This window comes from Pinus tabuliformis, chromosome 1_2 (genome assembly GCF_031772625.1).
Source record: "Pinus tabuliformis cultivar Carrire ecotype Pingquan chromosome 1_2, CPIR1, whole genome shotgun sequence".
In the NCBI taxonomy this organism is placed as follows: domain Eukaryota; kingdom Viridiplantae; phylum Streptophyta; class Pinopsida; order Pinales; family Pinaceae; genus Pinus; species Pinus tabuliformis.
Genome location: NC_142298.1, coordinates 72,885,346 through 72,905,183, shown reverse-complemented (window position 1 = coordinate 72,905,183; position 19,838 = coordinate 72,885,346).

Genomic DNA, 19,838 nt, shown 5'->3' with positions numbered 1-19,838 from the left:
GCGAGGGTTCTTATGGAATTTTTAACTTTTGGGAGAGGACCCCCCACAACTCATGTGATTGCCCCATGTTACCTTAGTGGTTTACCACTTTGGTTCCTCCACAACCCCCTCTTTTCCCATTAAAAATATAACACTCATGATGCTCACGGTTGAAACGCAACCTTTGATTGATGGGTGGTGGTTGATCCATTACTTTAAGTTACATTTTTTAACAAATTTTGGGAGTTTACACTATATTTGGGGTTATGCACCTTTCATTCAAAATTTTGTTGTTTTCCATGTTTCATCTTTTACACCTTGCTTTCCTTCTTGATCCTTTGTTTCTCTATCTTGGGCATGCATTCACATGACATCAATGACAACATATCGTGCATCATGCTCCTTAGATTTATACAAAAATAATTACAATAAAGTTATGTTGCAAATGCAACTTTTTAGGATCTGTTACACAAAATAAGAAAGTGATTTAACAAATTGAACTAAAAATTTTGAAAATATCTCGATTCAAATGCATCTATTGAGAAAATCACAGGATATTCATAAAGAATTTTTTCCCTGCATATCCTAATTTTATTTAACTAGATGATGAAATGTCGATAGCTTTCTATAGACAACATCCAACTTAGTGTACTCCTAATAATAATAATAAGTAGATAGAAAAAAATTTCTTACTTCATAAAGAATATAGAAATCATTAATCAAGTTATCCACTATAATTTTCCCATTCAAGACTCCTTCCATGTCTTTAAACTTCTCCACCTTGTTTCTTTCCCTCAATAATATCTCTCTATAGGCATCCAAAGATATCGAAACTTGATTTACATCCAAACAAGATGGGAGACCCAATTGTAACAAAGCATTAAACCTATTTTGAAAAGAATATATAGTTATTTTTACCAACCTGCATTAATCATTTTGAAGTAAATTTCATTTAGTCAAGACCTTGTTAACCTCCATTACTAGTGAAGTTTGGTTTTGGACTCCCAAAGCATGTAATTTTTCTGAGCTTATCAAATTCAAAAATTTCACAATCTTATTGGCCTTATGAGGTTTATTTACCAATTAATCTTGGGACTATTGAATAGATTCTTTTATATTGTGTGCCAAATCAGACTCATCACCCGTAACTCTCAAATAATTCCACATCTTTGAAATATCAGTGACAATTTATGCCCATATAATTTGCCTTGATTCCGTCAAGGATATTGTGCCCACCAATTGATTTTGTAAATGTTGTTTGTCTTATTTGAGTCTAGCTTAGGATCTTAATATGTATTTATGGTAGGATTTCTATCAGCTACTTGCTCCTTGAGAGTATCAATTTCTGCATTTTCACTAAGATTATTTCCCTAATATTTTCAATTTCAACATGTTTATACTTAAAGTTAACATCATTTCATCCAATTTCTTAGAGGGATCAAATGGTGTTGATGGGGTAGAAGAATATGATGAACAAACATGGTTAGTTATTAGTGATCTTAAAGTTCCATAGTTATTCATATTGTTTGATAGTTCTAGAAGTGAATTGTGTAATGTTTTTTATCTGCCCAACGTTTTAGATGGTTACTCCATCCATCATCAGGGACCAAAGAGATTTTGTGAGTAAATGAGTGTTGAAGTGCCTTTTTTATAGGACGAAAGGAACAAAATAACCGTTGGGTTAACATGTAAAGAATAAATTATTAAATTTGACCAAATTGATATTTAAGGAATTTAAGACAAATAAAATTAATTAAAAATAATATTTGTAATTTGTATTTAACAGAATTTACAATTGAAAACAATAATAATTTAAAAAAATGAAACAAGAATTAATTGAAATTTAAAAATTATTCATAATTAACTAATTTATAATAAATAAGAATTAATAATAAAATACTACATATATAAATTGAAAATAAGAATTAATGAGATTTAAGAATTAAAGCATAATTAATTAAAAAAAGATGTAACAAATATATATATATATATATATATATATATATATATATATATAAAATAAAATAGGAATTAGTTTAATGATTTAAAATAAGGATTAATTAAAAATAAATAATCTGGAATATAAATGAGAAAATGAAGTAAGAACTAATATTAAATAATATGTAGTAATTAAATTAAATAGGGAATATAATTTAAGAAGGCTAAAGAAGACAGAAAGGGTGAAATGGGTCCAATTTGGAAAATATGATTTTGGGGGAGGAGCAATGGGGGTTCGATGAAGGCCACCAAGGGCGGGAGATAGGAAATCAAGGGGGAGGGGGGGCCGAATCAATGGGTGAGATTATAGATGACAAGTTTTTAGGATTGGCTTGACTTGTATCCATCTTCTTTATTAAAATTATTAGGGTTCTTCTCGATTTCGAGGGCTTCTCGAATAATTCAAGAGTTATAGAAAGGAATGGAGGCAAGGATTTTTTTTTGATAAAAATAAATTAAGTGCTTGGACTTAAATGAGTGCTCAGCGATGGAATACTTTGAAAGATGGTTATGGTTGGTATCAGCTGTGTTGTCTTTGAGCCAAGCTTTGAAAGGATGACTAGTTTGACCAATATATGTTTTACTACAAGAACAGGGAATCTGATAGACCCCTGATCCTAGCATGGGGTCTGACTTGTCTTTGGTCGATTGACCAAAAACATCATAATTGATGAGAATGACTTGTTGGTTAGTTTTGACATTGTTTCCATTTTCACCAAGATTCCAGTCCCCAAAGCTTTAAACCTTATCTCCCAGTTAGTACATCCTTTTTTTTGTAAGCTTGGTAAACTACATCTTCATCATGTCCAATATATCACCTCGAACGGGGCAAGAAATTGAACCAGTGACTTCACATCATGGAGTATCTTAACAGAGCACCCGACCATCATCTATCCAAGACCCCGTGGACCTCCCAGTTAGTATATTTTGAAACCTTCAACCTAATCAAAATTTTCTTCAACTCAACTTTCTTTTCTTTTAAAAGTACCATCTATAAGCAAACATAAGGTACAGCTATGGGCTCCCCCCTCTCCCTGGTAGTTGCTAACATCTTTATGGAACATTTTGAAGGTAGAGCCCTTAATTATTGGCATCTCAAACCCAAATTTTGGTTCTGATTTGTTGGTGACACCTTTATCATTTGGAAACATGGCCGACCTACTCTTGATGCCTTTCATTCCAATATCAATAGCATTTCCCCTTATATCCAATTCACTATGGAAATTGAATCAAATAAATCTCTTCTATTCCTAGATGTCCTCGTTACATGCCTCCCCAATGGCTCCCTCTCCCATCAAGTTTATAGAAAACACCCACATTGATCGTTACCTCCATGCCTTTTCACATCACCACCCATCCCAAAAGTTAGGTGTTCTTAAAACCTGCATCTCCACAGCTCTAAAAATATATGATCCCCAGTTTCTTTTAGCTGAAAAATCCCACCTGTTCCAAGCCTTCAAATCTAATGGCTACTCCTTTGCTCAGATCACTAATGCCTTTCAATTTGTTACTCACCTTAGGTCCTCCAACTTTGATCCCTCTCCCCCTTGTGGCCAAGTTACTCTTCATTTCTCAACCCCATAAAACCCTCAAGAAACTATTCTGGTTAGTCAAAGATAAGTCAAACCCCATGCTAGGATCAGGTGTCTATTAGATTCCTTGTTCTTGCGATAAATCATATATTGGTCAAACTGGTCATCCTTTCAAAGCTCACCTCAAAGAACACATAATTGATACCAACCATAACCAGCTTTCAAAGTCTCTCATCATTGAGCACTTATTTAAGTCCATGCACTTAATTTGTTTTGATCAATCAAAAATATTTGCCTCCATTCCTTTCTACAACTCTCAAATTATTCGAGAAGTCCTCGAAATCAAGAAGAACCCTAATAATTTTAATAGAGAGCATGGATACAAGTTGAACCAATCCTAGAAACTCATCATCTACTATCTCACCCATTGATTCCTCCCCCTTCCCCCCTCCCTCCACTCCCCCCCTTGATTTCCTATCTCCCACCTTGGGTGGCCTTCATCGAACTCCCCTTGCTCCTCCCCCAAAATCATCTTTTCGAAATTGGACCCATTTCACCCTCTTTCTGTCTTCTTTAACCTTATTCCTTAAATTATATTCCCTATTTAATTTAATTAATAAATATTATTTAATATTAATTCTTACTTCATTTTCTATTTCTATTCCAGATTATTTATTTTTAATTAATTCTTATTTTAAATCATTATTTTTCAACTAATTCCTAATTTATTATTTAAATAAATAAAAATTCAATTAATTTTATTTTTAATTTTTTAATTAATTAAATCGTTTTTTTGAATTCATTCTTCTCTAATTCTTAAACCTCATTAATTCTTAATTTCAATTTATATACATTTTATTTTATTATTAGTTCTTCTTTATTATAAATTAGTTAATTATGAATCTTTTTTAAATTTCAATTAATTATTATTTCATTTTTAAATTTATTATTATTTTCAATTGTAAATTTGGTCAAATACAAATTACAAATCATATTTTTAATTAATTTTATTTGTCTTAAATTCCTTAAATATCAATTTGGTCAAATTTAACAATTTATTCTCTACACGTTAACCCAATGGTTATTTTGTTCCTTTTATCCTATAAAAAAGACACTTCAGCACTCGTTTATTTACTCACAAAAGATCTTTGGCCCCTAATGATGGATGGAGTAACCATCTGAAACCTTGGATGGATCAAAAACATTACACATTCACTTCCAGAAATCTGCAATAATGTTTAGTTATTTCTTTTGCTGCTATTTCAATCTATTTCTCATAATTTCCCACCTTTTTATTCAGCTCAATAATTGTAAACAATCATTTTCCTTCTCTTTCTGCATTTCTTGCAATTCAAGTGTTTGGACATGTTTTATACTTGGCATTTTCAACTTCCTTCATAATACTTGAATGTCTATATCTTGAGACTTAATTAGGGCTTATATTGAAGATGAGTCCTTTAGGCATGCCCCTAGTTTAATAATCCATTGCTCCAATTCATCAATCATCATTTGCTTAGTCTTGGTAGCAATTTTCTCCTATTTCAACATATTTGTAACATTTGTCACCATATTTTCTAATTTTGATGCATTCAAGTTAGTATTTGTTAAGCTTCTAAAAATCATCTCTCTAATTTGTCTTTGCTAATCCATATAATCTATTAAATGTATTTTCTTTAGGTACACAGTAAACTTTGTTGACCTGTAATTTTCTGAAGTTTCAATTATTGGATCTTTGTTTCTAAGACAACCATATTCAACTATCCCTTTTCATAGTCTAGGGCAGAAAAACTAGTTTGAGATGACCCTGAACCTTGTCTCCATAATTCTAAGTAAGAATCTTGTTTCATTTTAATATTCTTATTTTTTATCTCCATAAATAGTGAGTATATATTATCTTGCTTCCATGTAGCTAAAGGTGACATGCCTGAAGATGAAGTTTCTTAGACTATATAAGTTGTTGGAAAAAGTTCCCAATTAAAGGTAGCCTCACTTGATGTAGCCTCTTATGTACTTTGTGTTGATACTTCCATTTCTCCCTCTTCATTTGTTCTTCCTCCTCTATTTCAGAAATTATCTAGAGACCTTGAGTAAAATCCCTCTTTAAACTTTTCTCCTTTGTTTGATGTGTTTCTATAATAGGTAGTTTGGATGACTATTTACCTTTGGAGATTTGTTCCATACTATGAAAATTTTCTCTTTCTCAATATTTCTTGTTGGCTAGCTTTTCAATTTATGGTTTAGCCATATGAACATAAGGTGCATATCCTTGTTTAGTCCATATGTTTGATATAATACTAAATGGATCATAGGGTCATACTTATCCTTGCGGAATTATTTATTTAATGAATTCTTCAACTTGCTAAAGAGCTGCTCTTATGTTAACCAAAAATGGACCTACCCCCTTATTTAGTTTAAACATTTCTTGATGTTATTTGAAGATGAAGTGCATATTCTTTGAGGCTAAACTCTATCTGATATACTCCAAAGCAAAGAGCCTCATGGTAAAAAAACTATAATTTGATAGGGTGGAATATCGCATCCATACACTAACTTTTATGAAATCTTCAAACAAATACCAGCCTCTAAATTTGGTGTTTGGACTAAGATGTAGAATTTTCCTTATTTCTGGAAACGCTTTAGGTGGAATCTCTTCAAACATAACAAAATAAAAAATAGATGTAAACTTATTGAAAAATTATGTAAAAATAGAAATATATGGATACTTTCTGATAATTTGGGTCCAAAATATGATGACACTTGGGTTTCCTTCTTCATCTTGAAGTTCCAATTAAAAACTAGAAAACTTTTCAACTCGAAAAGAGAGGAATAAATAAACCAAATACTATTTATATCTAAAGTACTTAGTTATACCTTGAGACAACTAAAAATTAATACTTTCTACAATATATTAGCTAAAATGGAATATTGTCTAGGATTTTTTCACAAAGGAAATGGATATTATGATAGTTTTGTCAACATATTAGTCATGATCATACCCTATTACATAGCATACCATGGAAATTACTTGCCTAAACCATGGAAATTAGTTGATGAAACCTAGGATAGTTTCATCAACATATTGGTCATGATCATACCCTAGTAGACAAAAAACCATGGAAATTACTTGCTTAGACAACTTAGGGAAGATCCCGAAAGGATATGGAGGTGGATTTTCATGTAAAGGGGAATTTGCTAGTAAATAAGACTCAACTAGGGTAGAGTTATCCTCTGGGTTAATTCTAAACAATCAAGGTTGAGGGTGTCTTCTTTTAAAGGTTGATTTTGGTTAGGCATGACTACCCTGAGCATCTCTTGAATGAATTGAAGAGTTATGGTAAACAGTATAATTCCACTTTTAGAAAACACAAATTATTTTCTTAAGACATAATTATTACCACTCCTAAACACAAATTCAAGAACATTATATGTCTAAGGAATGGTAAATAGGGATAGCTATGATTCTGAGACTAGAGAACTATCTTGCTAGTATGTGAATTACTGATAGGCCCAGTTCCTTAATTCAAAGAGATCGACTTCACACTAGGTATCGTGTTCATCTCCTTCCCAGTTAGTTACAAGTACATTGTAAAGTTTTACTAGCTGAGAACCCTTTGCAGAATACGAATTGGGTTTTTTGGTCTTCATTGTGGAAAAAGATACCATAGGTCATTAAGAATTACCTATAAAGCAGTGGCGAAGAGTACTGTTAGGGTTATAAATGATTGTTGGTAGAAAGGTATTGCTAATTCATGTCTTCTTCTTGTCCTCAAACAACTGAAAATGTGATTGAAATGTCATTTTCTTCCTTTTATGGACAAGCCAACTCTTTTTTTATGTGTGGCAATTTATTATTGGGCAAGAATATGCAAGATATGATTTTTTACTTATTTTTTAAAATTTATGTTGATGTCATGCTAATGTCAGTTACTTGTTAGCATGACAACTGGTTACCATGTGGATGGTCAATCAATGGTTGTTAGGTCTAGTTATGCGCCTGGTCGTGACTAGTTTTTGAAACCTATTTCACTTAGCTCAATAATGCAAACCATTTCAAGGTGGGGTGAATAGTCACACTACTAGCCATGCGTGGTTAGTTGTTTTCCATCGTGCCATCATAGCTACTTTCTAATAATTTGGATCTAGAAGATGATAGCACTTGGGTTTCCTTCTTCATCTTGAAGTCCCAATTGTAGACTAGAAAACTTTTAAGCTTGAAAAATAGAGGAATAAGTGAACCAAATATGATTAATATCTAAAGTACTTAGTTAGGCCATATTGAGACAACTGAAATCGATACTTTCTGCAAGATATTGGCTGAAATGGAATTTGATCAAGGATTTTTTTCGCAAGGGAAATGGATAATAAGAAAACTAAGATAGTGTCATGAACACATTCATCATGATCATACCCTAGTAGAAAACAAACCATGGAAATTACTTGCCTAGACAACTTAGGAAAGATACTAAAAGGACATGGAGGTGGAGTTTAAGGAAAAGGGGTATTTACTGGTAAATAAGACTCAAGTAGGGTAGCTTTATCCTTTGGGGGTAATTCTTGATAATCAAGGTTGAGGGTGTCATCATTTAAAGGTTGAAATTGGTTAGGCATGGCTATTGTGAGCATCACTTGAATGGATTGAGGAGTGATGGTAAATAATACAATGTCATTTTTAGAAACCATATATATTTTTTCTTGGAACATAATTATTAGCATACAAGGTCATGAATTCAAGAAAATTATATGTTTAAGGAGTGGTAAATAGAGATAGGTACAATTCTCATACTATAGAAATATATTGTTGGTCTATGAATCATTGATAGGCATGGTTCCTTAATTCAAAGAGATCAAATTTAAACTAGGTATCGCATACATCCCCTTCCCGATTAATTAAAGGTACATTTTTAAGGTTTACTCTTTGAGAACCCTCTGCAGGTTGGAAATTGGGTTTTTTGGTCATCATTGTGGAAAAAGAAACCATGGGTGATTAAAAATTACCTAAAAGGCAGTGACGAAGAGTACTGGTAGGGTTGGCTCAACCATTGGTAGAAAGGTATTGCTAATGCTCATCATCTTCTCATCCTCAAATAACTGAAAATGCAACTAAACGATTGGTTTCCTATGTTTATAGGCAAGCCAACTCTTTTTAGATGCATGGCGATTTTTTATTGGGAAAAAATATGCAAGATATGTTCCACTTGTATTTTGAAATTTGTGTTGAAGTCATGTTGATGTTGGTTATACATCAGCATGATAGTTGGTTGACATGTGTATGACTAGACAATAGTTGTCAGGTCTAGCTATGCACCTGGTCCCACTAGTCTTCGAAACTTGTTTTGCTTAGCTCAATACTACAAACCATTTCGTAGTCTCACTGCCAAACACATGCCACCAACAGTTTTATGTCATGATGTCATTTTAAACCATACCCCCCTCTCCAAACACCCCCCCCCCCCCCCCCCAACCCAACTTTGTTAGTTGTCAAGCCCATTAATGAAAACCATTGATCTAGAATGATTTTAAATCCGCTCTCTTAAGTTGTGAGCCATTTACCCCTATTGCAAAATGAGTAGATTATTCATATTTTTTTTAATTTATTTAATGAAAAAAAATCCTTCAAACGTGAAACTATAACACATGGAAGAAAATAAAGTATTTTGTGCTTCAATGGATTTAATGATAATTGTATCATTTTTTAGACAAAAGAGTTTTATGGCAATCCATCACTATTTTTATTTAATTTTTTCTCTAATTTAATATTATTATAAAAAAATCTATTCGATTTATGTTAACAAAAATTATAAAATATAAATTTTACATTCTTAAAATTTACACTATCAAAACTTAAAGCTTAACAGTTTTTTCTAAATAAAAATTTGATGAAAGTTTTTTCAAACAAATTAATTGAATTTTCAAATTCACTTATAGATGCATCCTCTTTTTTTAAGTTTAGCTGACAAGACATATCTAAAGGGATCGAACTTTTGATCACTTAAATATACAAAAGTCCCAAACGTTATAAATACATCTTAACAACTTTTATATATTTTTTATTAATTTATTTTAAATATTTTTTTCAAATTTTATTTTCATAAAATATAAATATTTATATAACTATATATATTTTTATAAATATATATAAAAAAATAAAAATAAAAAATACTTTATATAAATATTTATATTCTATGGAAATAAAAATTATATATATATATATATATTCATGTATTAAATTATATTATTAATATTTATATTGTATGAAAATAAAAATAATATATACATATATATTAAGAAAAAAATCGTGTATTAAATTATATTATTTTTGTTTTAAGATATTCTAATTGATACACATCTAAGATTTTCAAAAATTAATTATAAATATTTTTCCCAGCAAAGCTAAAAATAAACTTTTCTCTTAAATAATGCTTTTCAGACCCAATCTCATTATTTAAATTTCCCATCCTATTTCATCAATGCGAAACAAATCTGATCCAAAAAATAAAGCACAACTAAAATATAATACTAATTTAAAACTAAATACTTGCATTATTCAATTAACCAAAATCCTTTTTATAATCATAAAGTGGAAGTAATTTAAATTAAATATCAAACAAAAAAATAATTAACTAAAATCCATGTAGCTTGAAGGTTGGGAATAAATAATAAACAATGGCTTAAATGTTGGAAAAATGCAAGTAATAAATAAATGAATATGGTAAAAATCTAGGAATGTGTGCTTTCCTAATGGAAGCATGCACAAATACACATACATTTATTACTTATTTGTATATTAGTTTTTTATTATGTTAGGAATATTTTGGGTATTTGTATAAAATTTAGATTTTGAGATCAGTATTTAGATTGAGGGCAGTTCCTATTTCCACCTCCATAGCAAAGTTAATGTTATGTCCTTACACCTTCTGACAGCGGCAGACAGTTTCCTTGACGTCATGGCGCCCTTACATGCTCGACCATGGATCATGGCATGCATCCCTCTCTGGCGATTACAGGTCACACAACTCTGGCGACTCTGCCGTCTTCCGTGCTCCTGCCCATCGACCCTGCCCGCCTCCACTTTGGCCTCCACTCTGGCGTATTGATGAGGCACATTTACCAACCTCTGCCTATGATCATCCATCCATCTGGTTGTTTGTATTGATGGTCATGAAACGCGGAAGCATGCGTAAGATAGGCCCATCCATTCCTGTGATATTGATAGCCATGAAATGGCCTCATACGAAACACAAGACCCGCCCCGCCCAAATTCGAAATTTGAAATGGCCTCATACGAAACACAAGGCCCGCCCCGCCCAAATTCGAAATTTGAACTTGTGCCGATGTATTAATGGGGTCGGAAATATTGGTTGCCCTCTACTAGTGTTCTTCTGAAACTGAAACCTGTGTTTGTAGCTCTCGCCGAGAGGGCGACCCAAAAGGATAGAAGCGCTTCACACGGAATCCACATTCATATGTAAGTGGCATCTCTGCTTCACATCTATTGTTCGGAGGAACTTTTCAGGCAGCGATGGACAAAATAGGCTCCGGTAAATGGACCATTTGGATTGTCGTCCTGTTGTTGTTCGGGATGATTTTATTGGTCGATGTTACCACTCAACTAGGTAAAGAAGCAATTTTTTTGTATTTTTCCCTTCATTTATAAATAAATTAACCTCTTCATTCCTGGCATTGTAGGTGGATTTTAGAACATCAATTGCAGAGGGAAAGCAAAACACAGAGGCGACAACAATATAACATGGGTCAATGATGCTAATTACATAGACGTCGGGCAGACAGTAGAGATAGGGAACGCAGCTGAACAAAGGTTCGGTTCTTACTTGAATAATCTCAGGCTTTTCCCAAAGCCTCTCGACAAGTCTTGTTATGAGGTTCCTGTGGCCTGGTCTTATCCTGGAAATTACAGTGGATTCCAACAATTGCCAAGCTTTTCTTACTCTATTGAGACACTCGGTATGTTGCATAGGCCAGGATCAGGAAATAGCAGTCTCTCGGATTTCCCCTCTCTTGAGGATCAACGCGCACTATTTCAAAAAAAAAGGAGTAATATATTGCGCTTGAATTGAATCTTGGTTTTTTTTCATTTTTCACTGTTTCTTTGGATTAAAACACAGAGGTGAGGGTTAAAAGTTGGTAACTTAAGAAATGTTCCTCCACAGCATTCGATCGAAAACGCTCTGCAAAAAATTCATTCGGTCATTATTTACATACACTCTTCCACAGCATTCAGTAGAAAGCACTCTGGGAAAATTTTCAAGGATTCTTTACTTGACATATATTAGCGGAAATGATGAATTCATTGACGTCTGTTTGTCATAAGCTTTAAATCCGTCCAGAAAAGTTTAATTCAAATCGAATGCATCCATTGAAATGAAAAGGTTAATTCATTTATTTTTTTTCCCTTATTTGAATTTTGTTAATTTTTAAAATTTTAAATTTTAAATAAATAAAACTATTATATAAATGGATTTTGATTAGAAATTTTTAAAATTATTATATGTTAAAGAAATAAAATTATTGTATAAATATAGGTTGAGGATGAGGACTAATAAGAAATTATTGAGAAAAAAAAAATTAAACTTTATTTTTATGTTTGTAACATAAAATAAAAGTATTTCAAAATGATCATAAAAGTATTTCAAAATTATCATAATTTTAATAAAATTAAATTGTTAAAACACATTGTTTTTCATATTTGAATTTTTTAATTTTATAATGTTGATAACCTTTTTTATTTCATAAGATTTTTGGAATTAATAAATGCCAAATTTCATATAACTTTGGATTGTTTTTCTAGTTTTTTTTCCTTTGGGTTTTTTCATTTAATAATTTATGTTTTAATTTTTACGTCTTAATCCTTATATAAATGGATAAAAATCTGTTCTTCATGAGACTTAGATAATAGGATTATAAGGTTTTATATCAATTAATCTGGTTAATCTTTGATTAAAATAAATAAAATTATAAATTGAATTAACTAACTAATTGAAAATAGATATAATTTTTCTATTAACTTTTATTTGTATTCTAAATAGAAATTACTTCGTTTCTAATATAATTAAATTAAATTATAAAACTAACTAATTAATTAGGCTATATAATTATTACTCATTTATTCTTAGTATTTAATATAATAATATTATTATATGTCTTTCTAGTCTTTGATGATTAAAAAAGTCTATTGGTTAATTTGGCTAAATGCAAGCAATTTACATTTAATCGTAAATAGAAATAAAACTAACTATCTAATTATTTAATTAACTAATTATATGTCCCTCTCCATATCTCTTGGTCCTGTCTGGTTACCCAATCTAATGTAGTCGTTTCTCTCTATTTATATTGTAGCCATGATCTAATGTAGTTATTTCCTGGTCAAATGTAACCTACTCTCTCTATTTATACTACAGCCATGATCTGGTTCTTCAACTTTTCCTGACGTTAAACCACACTTGTTGGTGTTTTCCATGTTAAACTCTTCTCAAAAAACTTGATATGGATCACAGAAGCCTAAATTCAATAATATTTGTATTATAATAAAATTATACAATATTAATATTTCTATTCACATGTACAAATTTTTCATCTTTAAAAATGAAGTAGTTTTTCTTTGTTAATGTTCACATTTGCACACCATCTCACATGAAGTGTTTTTTTCATCACTTCTCTCCGCATTTCATTTGCAACATTTCTCTTTTTTTTTTTAGAAAATCTAAGAATCTGCATGTACGATGTGATTATTGCCGAAAACCATCTTAATAATCATCATTGCTTTTAACTTGAAATTACTTATTATAAATAAAAACAAAATGGAAGAAATAATGATAAAAATCCTACACAACAACAATACACATAAACCATGACTCTTACTTGGTTAGTAGACATGATAAATGTCAAAACATTTACTCCATTAGACATCTCACATTGTCCAAAATAAAAAATCAACTAAATTATAACTTTATTTTAAATTATTATTATTATTAAAAGAATTAATATATGACTTCAATATATACAAATATTTTGAAAAACATATAACAATATTCTTAACCATGGAGATTCTTAACAATGCCATGGGTTATCAATACTACATGCTCAATATGACGTGTTAATATGACATTTTTTTAATTAATTAATTTGAGACAAATTAATTAAAATATCATAACTAACTCTTAGATAAGTCTTAACCTTTGATGTGTGATTACTATTATAAATATTTCAGCATATTCTGTGGAAGTTAAATCTCTATCATCCACCTAATAATCATTTCTGGGCATATTCCATGGAAATTAAATCTATACCATACACCTATTAATTATTGATAATTAAATTAAAATTATAAAAAAACTATTCTAAAATAAACAAGCTTATTAGCATAATTAATTAATAAAAAATATTTATAGTATAATCAAAATGTAGTTTCTCTAACATGTGAACATCTTATTTACAAATTTCACAAGTTTTTTGCAATATTAATGAAAATCTAATAATATTTTATTTTATTTTATATATATTTTTAATTTGGATAAGACTACATCATCATCATATTCAATATATTACTACAATAGAGTAGTGACTTCACATCAAGAAGTGATTATCACCATAATGGAATAGTGACTTTACATCAATTTTTTTTTTATCCAAAACTAAATAAACACATTCTTTTATTATACTACTAATTTAACAAAATATACATAATTCAATTTAAAAATTTAAATTATACAAGTTAATATATATATATATATTTCACATAAAATTTATTTTTTATTATCAATTTTCTGTGGGTTAAAAAGAGGAATACATCTCCCAAATCCATTCATCTTGGAACAAAGAGCTTGTTGCTGTATTAACAACTCTATAATTTTTAAATAATTATTTAATTGGCAGAGTTTTCCTCACCTTATATTTAAGGGCTATATTAATTTTGGTAATTTCTTTGGAAGATGTCATTATCAAACTCTATTTGAACGAAATTATATTACGTTTGGTAATTTCTTTGGAAGATGTCATTATCAAACTCTATTTCAATGAAAAACATGATTACATCGTGATTAATGTTCACCATAGTATGGAAAGGCGAGAGCTATTTCCACCTCTATAGAAACATTAATGCTCTCTTAAGAGATTCTAAGGACAGTATTGGGACACGGGTTCTGACATCCCCTCCATTCTTCGGCTAACAGATTCTGATTCCATAGTAATGGAGATATGCATGATGCCATCATCCATGTCGTTGTTTGTATTGATGCGCATTGAAATGAGCGACATGTGTATCATGGCATGTCATGTATCATATGCTATCTACCATCTGATATTAATTGCCACCAAATTTTGAATTGTATAATGGCGCTCCAAATTGGAATTTTGAATCTCAAAACCCGCGCTGCCATATTTTGTTGTAATTGAAAGAAGCTTTGGTCGGTTATAGTTTCTTTGCTCAGCATGAGCTTCCGGACGAGTTTGGTGCTAATCGCGATTGCGGTGATTCTGGCTATCGTTGTCTCTGCTGGGGAGAAAACTCATTTTAGCGTTGCCATTGGGATATTGGGATTCTGGGTTTATGTATCACATGACAGGCTATTGCTCTAGAAGATGGGAAGGCCTAGTTTATTTGCTCAGCATGAGCTTCCGGACGAGGTCGATGCTGATGGCGATTGCGGTGGTTCTGGTTATCGTTGCCTCTGTTGGTGAGAAACTCATTTTAGCGTTGCCATTGGGATATTGGGATTCTGGGTTTATGTATCACATGACAAGCTGTTGCTCTGGAAGATGGGAAGGTGTGCATGCCTCCCGACATCATCAACCTATCATAGTTGAATCCAATAACAAATCTCATGCCTTGTATTTGGCCTCTGTGAGTCTCAGGTTTATCAACAAGGGTGTGAAGAGGGGATTGGAATTCTAACATAATTACTCTTACCAGTTTGGCTCAGTGTATTTACTTCTGTAAATTCCTGAGTCAACATTTTCCACCCATATACTAGCCATAATTTCGATCGTCCCCTACCCTAGCTCTTATGGTGCTCACTGACCTCCTAGCCTGGTGGCTTCTTTTCATAATGTCCTTCGTTGGAATCCCCTCGGGGGTACTTGCTTTTGATCGCTTTAGTGAAGTCCAACATTTGGGCATTTTAATATTCCTTTTTCTCTTAACTCTTATTTAAATACTTTACACGAATTCTTTTATGAATCCTCCTCTTATCTCGTAACCTCGAGATATCAAGCTATTATCACAAATCAATTTAAATTTCTTCTCGATATTTCATTTTTACCTCTTTCCATCTCGGAACCTCAACATATCCTATTTTTGCAATCTCGTAAGTTAATTTAAACTCTATCTGATATCTCTATCCTGATATCTTACATGGCACATTTCACGTGGTTTTACCATCCCGTCTATTTTAAATGATTTAATACGATCTCATAGGCTTTTGGTCAACTCATTCATTACTAGATAGTCTAACCTATCACTATGCATACATGGAGTTCTCTTTTATTATCTCTATACCATTACACTGACTTCTATGTTATCATGGTGTTAGAAAGCTTGGATGTATTCTTAATTATAATTTCAACACACTTCCAAGAATTTATTCCTCGAGATGACTATGTGACTTTAGGGATATCCATTCTATTCGGCGTGTCCGCATGGATCTCTATTGATATGCTTTCATAATCTGTGGCTTAATCATATTTTGGTCTTTATTCTAATATCATATGCCCGTCCCATTTTGTTTTGTCTTATAATATGCATCTTTGTTATCTTTTCAAGGCATTCTTGAGAAACCATTATAACAATACAGTCACCTGGTAAGCAAATACAAAATATGCAAAGGTAATGGATTCTGGTCAATTTCAAATCCTTTTGTGGTTCACCTATTGTTAATATATCACTCCATACAAAAGATTCAAGTCCTCTCCATATGCACATAAGTGCTATGATGCAGGAGCATCCAACTCAAGCACCATGACCGGGTGTCGGTCTCTGTGAGGTCAAAGAGTTGAGTTTACTTTTAGTTGTCTTTATGTTAGTTAACAGAATAGTAAGTAGAACTTTTATTCTTGTCTTAATTTCTAAATTAGTTAAGGGTAGTTGATCAGTTAGGGTTATTTGTTTTTCTGTTGTTAACAAGTCATGGATTAATGATTGTCCTTTTATTTTAAAAGGAAAAAGACAAGTGTATCTTAAGGGAAAATCTTGTCATAAGATAGAACAAATGACTAATAGCCAAGTAACTGTAAAAGTTTGTAACTGAAAAACAACTATATAGTTTCATTAACTGGAACAAGGAACCTATAAATGTAACAGGACAAATCATGTAAGGGGTTCAGTTCAGTACCTTTCACACTCAAACAATAGCAAGAATAGAGAAATTAAGTTCTGTCCATCTGTATGTCTACTGTACTTTATTATGTTTTCCAATTGATGACTATCTGAGCATACAACTAACTCTACACAGATTCTTGAAAATAAATTCCTTTTGTTTCCTGAGAGAAAGAACCGGTTCTCATAGCGAGATCGAAGAGCAGATACAATATGAGCGTTTGTAATTCGTTTGAAACAAATAGTGAAAATAAACCAAGAGTGATACAACAAAAATTCGGTACAGGCCAAATACCCACAGGCCGGACGAAAGTTTCCACCATACAATTAAATTGATAGCCATATAACATTGCCAACATAACTATAGGGTTCATGCACATTTATACATCATATCTCAAGCAAACTGAAGAAGCATAACAGCAGTTTCGGCGACGAATTCAGAGCAAAAAAATAGCGAACGTTATTCAAGTATACCAAACTAAGTCTTATCATATCTCCCTAGAGAATTTTCCTTTCAAAAAAATTGCAAATTCCAGCATATAATAATTACATAACGGTGATGTAAGAATTAAGTTGTGAACGCTCAAACCATGAACGATAAACCCTAGGTGAGGGTTTCAACCACATATTCATACACAGCATAGACACGTACACCCTTGAACGACAAACCCTAGGTGAGGGTTTCAACAGAAAATTGCAACTATAAACAGAAAATTGCAGTCAAGACATAGTGGAAGCCCAGAATTCCAAGTAGTAGAGCAAAGCTCACAGTGTGAGTCATTCAAAAAGCAACGTGGGTGACAAATGCATACAACCCGAAGGCATAAGTTAAAGACCAGAACGAACACTACAAGAAATTCGAAGAGTCAGAGCCTACCGGACAAGACCGAGACGTATATGGCCAAACCCTCCAACTGCAAAAGCTTAACACCTGCACAATCATGATACACAGGTGTCAGAGCATAAATTGTAACAGAAGTGAAATACAGAGCTGGAAAGGGAAACAAAACAATGAAAGTTGCATTTGTCTTACCTGAGAGTTTGCAGTGAGACCCAAGATTGACATTCAACCAATAGCGCCAACTGACTGTGGAGACGAAGGAGTAGACCAGGTCAGAGACTATGGAAAAAGACCCATAAATTGAAATAGAGAAAGAAAAATTACCTGTGTATTAAGCCGAGAATGAAAGAAAGCCATCGAGCTAAACCTGGAAATAAGCAAACATTGAGTTGCCAACCAAAATGAGCAATACCAGTGCATGAGTTGAAATATGGCGGCCTGTTGAACCCATGGTACAAGGAAAACGAAAACACAACAGAGTTCACTTACCCATGCAGCTACAGGACGAACCACAACTGTCAAAAAACCAAGGATTAAAGGCAAACACACTCATAGCAAAGAACAACCAGAGGCACACCCAAGACTCACAACATTGCTTCCCACCAAAATCAGTATTTTATCTCCAAAGAACACTGAAGAAGCGTATCAAAGTGCGATGAAAGCTGAAGAGAAAATTACTAGAAGGCAGAATGCTCGGAGAGGACGAGGAGTCGGCTGGGGAAGAGGCCAGTCATATGGCAGAGGGCAGACTGCTAGTAATAATGAGGAAGGTAGTAGTTCCAAAGCTTTTGGATCAGCGGACAGAGGTGATAATGTGAGAGGCGGTAGGTCATCCCAGCGAGGCAGGGGAAATGGCCGAGGAAGAGGGGCTGGTTACAAATGTTACAGGTGTCATAAATGGATACATAGATCATTTGAATGTCTAGAGGCAAAACAAGCTAGACAGCGGGGTGCATATGTTGCACGACCAGAAGAAGCAGCAGCACCTCCCCAAGAAGCAAAAAATTCTCCAGAGATAGGGGAAGCCCTGGTGCTGCACAAGGTATTGTTAAAACCAATCAAGGAGGTCACCGAACAGACACAACGGAAGGCTTTGTTTAGAACAGTTTGTAAGTCACGAGGTAAGTGTTGTAAGTTAATTATTGACAGCGGTAGTACTGATAACTTAGTGTTTATAGAGATGGTAGAAAAGTTGGAGTTGAAGTGCTTGAAACATCCCAACCCTTACAGAGTCTCATGGCTGCAAAAAGGCCATCAGTTGCTGGTGGATGAACAGTGCGAGGTGGAGTTTCAAATAGGCAGATATAAGGATAAAGTCATTTGTGACATCATGCCAATGGATGTATGTCACATACTGCTAGGCAGGCCTTGGCAGTACAACAGGAAAGTGGTACACGATGGATTGACGAACTGTTATAAGTTTGTTAAGGATGGAATCAAGCATACACTTGTGCCCATCAAAGAAGAAGGGACAACAGGGACAAGTGAACCAAAAGCATTGTTGGTTAGTGGAAAACATTTTCTGAAACAAGTTGAGGACAGTGAGATGGGTTACGCAGTTGTAAAGAAAACAAGGACAGTGTTGTTACATATGGAGGTATCATATTTACCTATATAAATCCAGCAGATGTTGTAGGAGTTTACAGATATAGTGGTGGATGGCTTGCCAAACAAATTACCCCCCAAAAGAAGCATAAGTCATCATATCAACTTCATACCCGGAGCTAGTTTTCCGAACAAAGCGGCATACCAAATGAGTCCCAAGGACAATGAAGAGATTAGAAAGCAGGTGCAAGAATTGTTAGACAAGGGATTGATAAGGGAAAGTTTAAGCCCTTATGCAGTCCCAACAGTTCTCACCCTCAAGAAGGGAGGATAGTGGCAGATGTGCACAGACTCAAGGGCCATCAACAAAATCACCTTCTGGTACAGGTTTTCGTTACCACGGATGGATGACATGATGGATTGTTTAAGCGGAGCAGCATATTTCTCTAAGATAGACTTGAAGAGCGAGTACCATCAGATTCGAATACGAGAGGGGGACGAATGGTGGACAACCTTTAAGATGAATGAGGGGTTGTACAAATGGTTGGTCATGCCATTCGGACTGAGCAACGCGCCCAGTACATTTATTGGGTTGATGAATGAGATGCTGAAGGAG